The 11,777-nt window shown below is 37.1% G+C and overlaps 1 pseudogene; it reads right to left on the reverse strand.

Annotated features, from left to right (window-relative positions):
• Window positions 1-650: 650 nt before the first annotated feature.
• On the reverse strand, window positions 651-10,307 carry LOC131023195 (probable carboxylesterase 15; annotated as a pseudogene).
• Between the last annotated feature and the right edge of the window lie 1,470 nt (window positions 10,308-11,777).

Genomic DNA, 11,777 nt, shown 5'->3' on the forward strand with positions numbered 1-11,777 from the left:
AATTTTCTATTTAATTCTTATTTTAAAATTATTGAGAATATTTTAAAAAATGTTTTTTATTTTCATAATATTATTCTAAAAAATTTGATAATATTATTGTCTAATAAAAATATGATATTAATTATTTGCAAATAATATTTAAAATAATAAATCTTAATTTGAAGCATATAATTATTAGATTTATTATTTTGAAATAATAAATTATTAGATTTAATAGATTTATTAAATTATTAGATTCATTATTTTCAAAACAATAAATTATTTGATTTATGTTTCAAATTACATTTATTTGATTTATTTTCAACTATTTTATTATTTTAAAATAATATATCTAATAATTTATTAAATAATTTATTATTTTATATTGTTTTAAGTACCAAATACCCCCCAACGTTGGGGCCCCTATCGCGTATAGGACCCTATAGTTAGGGTAGGCACTGTTTACTACCTCAACGTGGCTAAACCTAAGCAAATCCCCCCTGCGTTTTAACACTGTTAAGTCACCGTTAAGGAAAAATATTTTTTTTAAATTTTTAAGTAAGATAGTCTCTCTCTCTCTCTCTCTCTCTCCCCCCCTCCCCCCATCGAGCATCCTTTCCCAGCGAGAGAACATCGCCGCTCCGCCGTGGTCTCCACCTTCCTAGACGACGCTAACCCCGTGGAGCCTGCCGCAGCCGGTCCAGCCTCCCCAACAACACGTAGCCCCGCACCCTAACCGGGGCCAACTCCAGCAATCCACAACGGAGCTCCACCGCCAGATGGTGGGCCAGGTTCCCGCCGGAGGAATCACCCACCACGAACACTCTCCCGAAATCAATTCCTTCCCGCAGCCACTCATCACCGCCGCCGTCAACCAGCAGAGCCTGCTGCTGCAGCCACTTGAGAGAGCTGAGCACATCCTCTACGGCTGCGGGGAGCCTGTGCTCCGGCGCTAGCCGGTAGTCAGGTGCCACCACCATGACCTGCAGGGCGGAGGCAGCAAGTGTAGTGGTGGGGCAACCACCCCCATGGAAGAAGTAGCGAACGGGGAGGGCGGCGACGGGGTGGAGCGGGGCTTGTAGAGGCGGAGGTGGAGGTTACGTTGGTTGTCATAAGCAATCTTTCCAGACAGCGGTGCCATCATCCTCCACTTTGGTGGGGAATTGAATATCGTGGGTGTGGGAAATGGCGCCGCCGGAGAGGCCAGACCAGCTGCGGCGGGCTCCACGGGATTAGCGTCGTCTAGGAAAGTGGAGACCACGGCGGAGGGGCGATGTTCTCTCGTCGAGAAAGGATGCTCGATGGGGGGAGGGGAGGGGGGGAAAGAGGGAGAGAGAGAGAGAGAGAGAGAGAGAGAGAGAGAGAGAGAGACCATCTTAATTAAAAAAATTTTAAAAATAATTCTTTTAACAGTGACTTAACGGTGTTAAAACGCAGGGGGGATTTGCTTAGGTTTAGCCACGTTGAGGTAGTAAACAGCGCCTACCCTGACTATAGGGTCCTATACGCGATAGGGGCCCCAATGTTGGGGGGGTATTTGGTACTTAACCCTTTTATATTATATCTAAAAAATAAATTATTTTAAACACTATACTCCGAATTATTTTAGAGATTCATTGTTAATTTTTATACCCATATTTTCTGTTTTTTTTTAAATTACGATAATATTAATTTTTTATTATTTTAAATTCGATCGTATATTTACCGTCACTCTTTCGCCGGAACGACAAGTCTTAGATAACACCTCGACATATTCTAAGGTCATGAATGAATGATATTATATTTTGAAATAGAGTTTAAATGAATTAATATGTGTTAGTTATATCAATAATACGCGTGTTCTATACTGGTGACTACTCGAAATGAACTTCCAAGTTAATCGTGTTTGAACTAGAGCACTACTAAGATGGGTGACCCACTGAAAAATTCGTCAAATCGTATGCAATTAAGGTCAAAATACCTTAGAAATACCAAATACTTGTGGAATACGGAGATAGATTGATAATATATATATATATATATATATATATATATTCATTTTTTTCTTTATATATATATATTTATTCATTTTTTTTTCTTTTTTTCATTTTAACGACTGAAAATTCGATCGGTTGTTAAAATAAAAATTATGTCGTTAAATTTAACGATTGTTGGGACCCGGAAAGACGAAGCAAACAGTGACCACCGAAAACGGTCGTTAACACGATTAACGACCATTTTTAGAGTTTTAATGACCAAAAAATTCGATCGTTAGAGCCATATTTTCTTATAGTGTTAATCAACTTAGGTCGAAAGATCCCCAAATTTTTTTGATAAAATTAGTTGGGAGAGAGAGCATTATTATATGTTAATGTCATTGGCTATTATAAGGTATCGTCCCTATTTTGAAAGTTCGTGTGATGCTGGATTAGAATTTAAAATATTTTACCTTAAAAATTAATCACCCTATTATTAAATCAACAGACAAATACACTAATTCTTCTTTTGTTTTATGACAGTATAGATCATACAACGAAAGATGTTAATCTAGATTAAATTATACATATATTCGACAAAAAAGAATTTATTTGATCATCTACACCTACATAAATTTATCAAATAATAAACGTACGCACAAAGAGAAATATAATATAATTTTAGTAATTTGAATCATATCCTTATTATTGCAGAATTAGTTTGTAAAGGAAACTATACAAATTAATGTACATAATAATATATCATATATGTGTGTGAGACTAACAAAAATCATGCAAGCTACTTCCAAAAATTCTCGATTAATTACTTAGTATATATTTTAGGTTGTTGCAGACAAGAGTCAACAAATTATATGCACATGTGAGTACTCATCATTCTTCTCTGTTATATACATTAATTCCAAATACACATAAAAAAAAAAACTATTCTTAGACGAAAACATAGCTTCCTTAAATAACTAATTAATTGACTCCCAACCACTACCTCTCTAATTCTTTATTAGCAAGAAACGGAATTCTCTTGAATTTTGATGTTTTCTTGTACTCTAGAATCTAGATTCTTTCTGTGTTGTCTTTATCATCGACTCGATCAAAGAATATTTAGATAATAGCTCGTTTGAATATTGGAACATTGATTGCTAGACAACAAATTATCATTAAAATCAGAAGTCACAAATGAGTTAATTTTTAGAAGCAAACACTAAAATATTCAATTTGCTTAAGCAAATACTAATAATAGTGACCACAAAAATAATTAATCATCAACATAATTTGTATAATTTTTAGTCAATTTCCATGATTTTGGACAAAAAAATGCCCATAGGATAATACACAGTCAATTTACCATGTTATCACATTGACTGCATTTTATCATTTCAAAGCACCTTTTAATTTATGAAAATTTTCTTTCTACAATTTTTCTCAGGATCGCTAATTTTTAGGTGCACAAGCACAACCATCTACTCTGATCAGTTTTCATCTTCTCCGAGATTAGTTTCTTCATCTTGCTACTACAATGGCTTATTCTACTAATTAATATTCTGACGAAATCGAGATCTTCACATAAATGACGTAGATCCGACGAAAGTACAATGTGAATAACAAGACGAAGAAGAAACTGCACAATCAAACTCTTTTCACAATTGCTAGTCATATAATATTATTATTTATATGGTTGATGCATAATTTCATGTTATTTTGCTCATTTGATTTGGATTTTATTCATCCATTGTAGTTAGATTTGTTATAAACTGTGCATTTTTCTCATTTGATTTAGTGATAATTCATACCATCTTGTCTAGAGATTTTTTTATTATTATTTTTTAAAAAAAATTGTAATTTTTCTCATTTCATTTGGATTTTGTTGGAACAAATTGCACGTCTATGGATTTTAATGTTGTTGAAACAAATTGTGCAATTTTTTTGGCACGAACAACATTAATTTGTACCATTTGTGCCAAATGTTGCGCGCCAAATCTTGGAACAAGTGGTGCGAATGGGTATATTCGTACCATTCGTTCCAAGTGTTGTCCGCCATCTCTTGGGACGAGTGTTGCAAATGGGTATATTTGTACCATTCATTCCAAGTGTTGTCTGCCACATTTTGGCATGGATGGTACAAAATTGAATGGAGATTATTTGTACCAGGTGTACCAGAATATAATTGACCTTATTTTCTAATTTTATTAAAGATACAATGGACAGCAAAACGATCACAATTGATTGGAGTTCCTCACGAAGTACATCTGATTGAGAATAAGGGTCTCACAGGTTATATTAGAATAACTCTGCGCGACTTAAGAGGAAACACGTTGCTCTAGATACAGACTTTCGTCTTTGGGGACTTCATGTAGCTTGTAGCAAGGGATTTCAATAATATTAAGGACCCGTCTAAGAGAGCACGTGGGTCAGTCCCTTTGGCTAGGGAATACCGAGAATTCGCGGACGCCAATTCTGCCAGAGAACTAGAAGATACCCCATCTACTGGATGTTTCTTCACATGGACCAATTTGAAGTGCTACTCAAAAATTCATAGAGTGATGATAATGCTTGGCTTGGTGCAAATCACTACTGTCGAACACAATTTTTGACAAGGGGATTATACTCCGATCACTCTGCAGCCATCGTTAATTTATTTAATACCGTGCAAAAATTTACACAGCCATTTAAATTTTTTTACTTTTGGTTGCAGCTTCCATAATTCCACAAGCTGGTAGAGGATAATTGGGAGGACCAGCATGGCGATAAAGCTCAATTAAAGATATGCCTCAAGCTCAAAATGATGCAAGGAGTACTCCGAAACTTTAACCACAAGGACTGCGCCCATCTCATGGAAAGGGAGCAAGCTGCCAGGCTGACACTGAACTCAGTTCAAGAAATGTTGGACCAAGACTCGACAAATTAGGACCTAAGAGATGAGGAAAAAGAGGCCAGAAAACATGCGCTACATCTAAACATGGCTGAAAAGGGCTTTTTGAAAACAGAAAGCCAAATGGCAACATTTAAATTATGCGGATAAAAATTCAAAATATTTTTTCTCATTGATTAAAAAGAGAATTACTATTAAATCCATCTCTTTTTTGTGCAAGAAGAATGGAAAAGAGACTAACGACATGTCTAAAATCATTGGCATCATCACATCCTTCTATGAGGAGCTCTTTAGAACTCAAGTACAATATGACCCTATTAAACCAAAAGTCTTTGAAGAAGGGCCGAAACTAGAAAGCTTGGACAGAGAGGCGATGATCACCCCAATTACAGAAAGGAAATTAAAGATGCCCTATGGGACATTGATAATGATAAAGCGTCGGGCCCTGACGGCTTCTCCTCGACTTTCCTTAAACAAGAATGGCAGATTGTTAAGGGAGACATTTGTTGGGAACCTTGTGGAATATCCTAATCCTTGTTTTGATGATACCAAAATCCATAAGTCTTAATTGTAATAGACTAGAACTGTTTGAACTCAAGTGTTAGAGTTCGTTTCTAGTTTAGTTTGCGGTTCTGAAGACTGAAGACTGAAGACTGAAGGACGAAGGACTGAAGACTGAAGATACCAACTGAAGTATCAGTTGAAGAATCAGTTCTGAACTGATTAATTAATGTGTGCCGCGTGGACTCAGCGGACTAATACTAAAGTCAAATATCAGTTAAACATTCTTCCTCGGACTGAACTTCCAACGTTCAAAGGAAGCCACGTACTCCAAAAGTACAGCCGCATTAAATGCAGAGATCTCAGGATCATTTCTCTCTGCAGAGGTCATTCCTATTTGGTGGCTACTTTATCAGAGACGTCACATCTCCTGCTCTTCAACATAGCCGTTCCCACCAAACAAGGAACCTCGAAGATTGAAGCCTCAGCCCAAATTCAAAAAGCTCTCCAACGGAAGAAATCTTGAAGACGTTCTCCGCTAACGGATCTATTCAAGACCTCTCCTATAAATAGCGCTCACTTCAATCTTCACCGATTCAACGACATAAGCTGAAACTCTGCCAAAATAGTTTCTCAGCCAAAAGCTTAACCTCCCCAAAGCTTGAATCGAATAAGAGAATTTCAAAGCCAAAAATCAGTCACTGCTGATTACACACATTCTCTTAGACCTTAGGCAAACCTCTGTTTACCCAGAAGCTTAGGTCAAACTTGCTCCAAAGAACTTATTATTTGAAGTATAGTTGGCAAGTTTTCAAAGCTCTTTTCGAGAGATAGAATCGAGTGTTTGAGTGGTAAAGGAGTTCAGGAAGGTACTCTGACTCCGTGAGATCCTAGCGTGGGTTGTGCTAGGAGTGAGAAATCCAACGCGAGTGAAGTGTTAGTACTGAAGAGTGGAATCTTCAGTGGTACGGTTGTGTGCACCCGGCAAGCACACGGTTCGGTTTGCAGTGCACCAGTTAAGCACTTGCGGAGTGGATTGTTGGTCTGATCAACCGACCGTGGATGTAGGAAGTGTTTTCCGAACCACGTAAAAGTCTCTGTGTTATTTACAGCTTTCAGTTTTACATTCTTACTTGTGTTCATTCATTTGATAAACTGAATTCTGATTAACTGCAAAGAGAAACCTAAGACTAACAACGTGCTCAACCGAAGCTATTACGAAACAAAGTTATTTTCGTTGCGTATGATATCAGTCTGACTAATCTATCCTCTGATAGTCAGGAAGAGTGATATCATCTCTGTTTTAGCAAACTCGACTGAAGCCTTTACGTGCATCAATTAAGTTCCAGTAACTTAACTGATAACTCCTTACTGAAGAGTTTTTCAGTATCAGTCGTCAACCCTGTTTGGTCAAAACTCTTTTCTGTTAACAGGTGTCTTAGTTTGCTTGTAAAGTTTCGTTTTGATCTCTATATTGAGATCCCTCTATTTTAGAGGAGAAAAATAGCCCATAGGTGTATTCCCCCCTCCCATACACCTATTCGAGACCCTCCGGACCTAACATCATTCTTGAGGCAATCCATGAGTTATTCATCCTTCTCAGTCCGCTTTTGTCAAGGGACGTGTTATTATTGACAACATTTTCTTGGCACAGAAACTCATCCCGAAGTATGAAAGGAAAAGGATTTCACCCCGTTGCATGCTAAAAATCAATCTCCAAAAGACGTATGACTCTATCTCATGGAGTTTTCTTGATAAAGTCTTACGAGGTTTAGGGTTCCACACAACGTTTATCCAACAAATAATGACGTGTATAACCTCGGCCACATTCACTTTAGCAATCAATGGTAGAATCATAACTTCATCTAAGGCAAACGAGGATTGAGACAAGGCGACCCTATGTCGCCTACTCTCTTTCTATTATGCATGGAGTACCTTTCACGGCTCCTTCAACCTCGAACTAGAGAAAGAAAGTTTAACTTTCACCCCCATTGTGAAAATTTCACAATTACTCATCTTGCATTCGTCAACGACCTCCTACTTTTTGGAAGAGGTGATCTTGGTTCTATGAGTATACTTTCTGACTCTCTAAATGAATTTGCAGGTTCCTCGGGATTAAAGATAAACAAAAACAAATCTCAAATCTTCCTAGGAGGCGTGAAGGAACCGGACAAATTAGATATCGTCGACTTGTTTGGTTTTACAATCGGTTCCCTCCCCATTAAATATTTGGAGATACCACTTGCATAAAAAAAAACTCACATCTTCCTAATATGAGCCTATTATTAGAAAAATTACGGATTCAATTTATAAATGGGTTAATATCAAGTTGTCAATGGCAGATTGTGTGGACCTTGTGAGATCGGTTGATAACCCTCATGTTTTCATGGTTTTTAATGTTCTTCTGATGTTAATTTTATAGGGAATTGAGTGTTGGATGATTGTTTTGTGCTTAATTTGCTTTATCTTGTGAAGCATGATTCTTACTCGAACTTTGAAGGAAATTGCAGGTTTATTGAGTTCGAATTTGGAAACTTTTTCTGAAATAGAAGTTGTAGATCGTCTCGATACGAGTTCGTGAGCGCAAATGGTTCATAAATCCGAGTTCGGATGAGAAATATATGGCCGAAACAAGAAAGTCGTGCGCAGCAGTAAATAGTGCCCGACGGGAATTTCCGAATTTTCGGGATTTTCGGATTTTATCAGTATTTTCGAGTCCTACACTGTATTTATCTCTTGTGCCTATATATAGGTCCTCTTTTGACCTATTTAGGGTTCCTAGCTTTTATTTTTCAAGTTCATAGCTTTAGAATTTATGTTCCAATTTTTACTGTTTGGATTGGATTTCCACAAGATTGAAGATTCAAGCTGCTACAATCGTTTTACTTTCGATTTTTATACAATTTAGTTTTTACAATTGTGTTCTTTTTAATTATGTTTATGTTTTATTTCATTATGTCTGGCTAGTTTCGTTTAGCTGATTCTAGGGTTTGTAAATAGTTGATTGAATTTATGTGATTTATTTGTTAATATCTTTGTGTCTTCCAGTTTATGATTCATAATTCCTGGTGCTTGTTTTCTTGTGAATTATCTGATCAATAGTTTGCATGTTTAGCTTTTCGGTTTGAGACCTAGCAGAGATAACTGTTTAGTGGATTCAAGAATGTATGATATGATTTTAACCTTGAGACCTAGTGAAGTAGGTGGATCATAGAGAGCTATTCTTATGAGCTATTGGGAGTTAGTAGATTTTCTTGAGACCTAGCGGAGATAGAGAATTTACTAATCTACGATCGTTGCTGCTCTAGCGAGAGTAATTGATTAATTAAGTGATCTCTCATCATAACCGGATTAAACTGGTACATAGGATTAATAGATTAATTGCGTAGATTTAGTTAATGAACTTACTACCCTATGATCAGTTGTTTTTCCTTATTTCATTCAGATATTTGCTTGGTTATTCTTTTATTTGCGTTTTAGTTTAAGTCAATCAATCTCTACTTTCTGTTGCCTGTCTACTGTTTTAGTTTGTTTAGGAGATAGCTAGAGTGATTTCGGTTTTTCAGTCCTTGTGGATACGATACTCGATTACTTGTTGCTTGCTACAATTACCTGTAGTTAGTTGCAGTCATTTTTGTTACTAAGAATTTAGTGATCATCGGTGCTACAGGGCGTCGAGTGCTACTGATTACAAATATCCCCCCTCCATTTGGGTGTTATTAACTATATCAATAGACTCGTTAAGAAGTTTGTTGGGGGATAAAAAAATAGCCACGTTGCATGGAAAAAGGTATGCCGACCCAAGGAAGAGGGTGGCTTAGCACTACGAAATCTTAGCGTGTGGAATCTTGCCCTACTAATAAAAAACCTTTGGAACATGTATGCAAAAGTTGAATCCCTTTGGATTCAGTGGATTCAAATGGATTACATCAAGCATCAAGACCTTTGGGACATATCCCTCATCATACTGACTCTCTACTGCTCAAAAACCTCTTCAAGGTGCGAGACCAACTATTGGAAAAACATGGTAATGCAGCTGACCAAGCCCAACAACAACTCTAGGAGTGGGCATAAGAGAATCTCACGTTGGAGGCGTATGAATATTTTAGACCAAAAGAAGACAAAGCTTTTTGGCATAGAGTGATCTAGAATAGCTATATTCCACCACGGTGTTCCATTACTTTATGGCTAGCGCTACAAAATAGACTCAAAATAGTGGACCGATTAGAGGGAGTCTTGAAACTTTGTGTTATATGTAATATTTTTGATGAAACATAATATCACATCTTCTTTAAATATGCAGGTACAAAAAAGATTTGGGATACCATTAGAGGTTGGCTTCGTCTTAAAGAACTAAAGAACAAATGACAACATCCCTAGTGCAATCAAACATCTTACACAAAAGAAGAAATAATCCACTATTCATCAAAAAGTAAAGGCTTTGGCCCTAGCAATGACGGTCAACCACTTATGGTTCGCACGCAACAAGTTAATTTTTGAAGATGAACTTTGATGTGAAAAATATCGTCTTTGAAATCAAGTTTGACACATACCGGTGCTTGAATGAACTCTTCCCACCAAAAGAAGTTCGAGCACATTTGGAATTGAATGGAGCAAATTTACCTATAAGAACCATACAAAGACCAGATTAAAAGAAGGTGAATCACTCCAATATTATATGGAATCATGTTCTTTTGCCTTTAGCAGACTGCTATTCACTGCCTTCCATTTATTTTTAGCATGTGACAAAGTTTTTCAAGCATAGAATTGCTGAGTCCAATAGGTAGTTGCTACTGAACTTAGGCTCGGCCTCACTCTGACCAAGCAAAGCTGCGAGCAGACCCACTGATTATGGACTCTATACTCTGGCGGAAGAGATGCAAATCTGGACATGCTGAATAGAGAGACTCAACTGCAAAAAGGTTGCACCACCGTGAACTACTAACTGAATGCAGCACAAGTCCCATGAAGTACTTGGCAGGCATGGCATATCCAGTGCGATATTAGGAAGCAAAGATTTGAACACCTAGAGGCAATGAAATTCATATTTAAATAGTTCTTGAGGGCATAATACCTGGGAAGGAGAAGAATGAAAGAAAACGAAGACAAAAGGGCCCTGAAAGTTACTTACTCAACTAACTCAAAATGAGAGGCCTTGCTACTATTCGGCCAATCTGATTTGAGCCGCCGGGCACCTGTAACTCTGATGGAATAATACTAACCAATTGAGTGCAACACTGAACCTACTATGGTAAGCTAAAGGCCAAAAGAAAGCACTAGCACACACCAGGTGTTGTTAATCCATGATTTAAGCTTCTATCTGCTTTTGATTTTGTGTTGCCCATGTTCTAGCTACAGAATTAAGGAAACTTCACAACTTAAAAGAGATAAAGTGCCACAAGGACTTTGCGGATTTGGATATGGTCGAGACGTCGACCGTTGAGGCTCTACGATGATCACATTTCCTAATGACTGCTTACAGGGAATGAACTGAGCAACATACCATGCCTCAACCTATCACTTGAGTGGTAGAAGGGCATTTAACCTCTTAGGTTGTCGGATGAAGGAGAACTGATATGGCCATGCTCGTGCTACACGGATTACATCTTACCTAGCTTGGCATTTACAGTTGTAATTTAAATTGAGTGTATTTTTCTTACACTGCCATGCCATGTAAAGGCTGGAAATAATATAATTTAGTGTGTGTGTTTTTTGAGGGCCTGTTCTAGGCCCAACCGAGGCAGGGCTTTTCTGGGAGGTAACAAATGAATCAACAACAAACAAATTGCCCGACAAAGTATAACAAATTGTAATGCATACTCAAAGTAAAACAAGTGAGACCCTAACTGCTACAATCTGAACAATGTATTCCAGCTTGGGGGTTAATATCACCCATAGTAAATGAAAGTGATAAACAATTATATATATATATATATATATATATAGGGTTGAGTTCAACAGAGAATTATCTTTTTCGAGAGAATGAACAAATCTATATATTTTACGAACAGATCAACATAAGTAATGAACAGACGTATTTAATAAAAATATAGAAAAACTCGCCACCAGCAGGATTCGGACCCGGGGCAAATTGTTGTTCATGCGGTACATTGATCTGTTCATTAAAAATATAGATCTGTTCGTTTTTATTTTGCGAATTCTCTATTCTCCACAATATTTAGCTTCTCTGTTGAACCCTTCTATATATATATATATATATATATATATAGGGAGAGGTTCAAATAAGAACCACTAATAAAATAAGAACGGAGAACTATTTTAAGCCATTCGATCATCAAGATCTACGGTGGATGCATCATCGTGGTGGATGGATGCAGGTGCTGGGTTCGTATCCTGAAGGGAGCAAAAAAATTATTTTTTTCGGATGCATTAAATTTAATAGCGGATGCATTAATTTGTATAGCAGATGCAGTAATTTTATTGGTTCTTATGTT

This window comes from Salvia miltiorrhiza, chromosome 4 (genome assembly GCF_028751815.1).
Source record: "Salvia miltiorrhiza cultivar Shanhuang (shh) chromosome 4, IMPLAD_Smil_shh, whole genome shotgun sequence".
In the NCBI taxonomy this organism is placed as follows: domain Eukaryota; kingdom Viridiplantae; phylum Streptophyta; class Magnoliopsida; order Lamiales; family Lamiaceae; genus Salvia; species Salvia miltiorrhiza.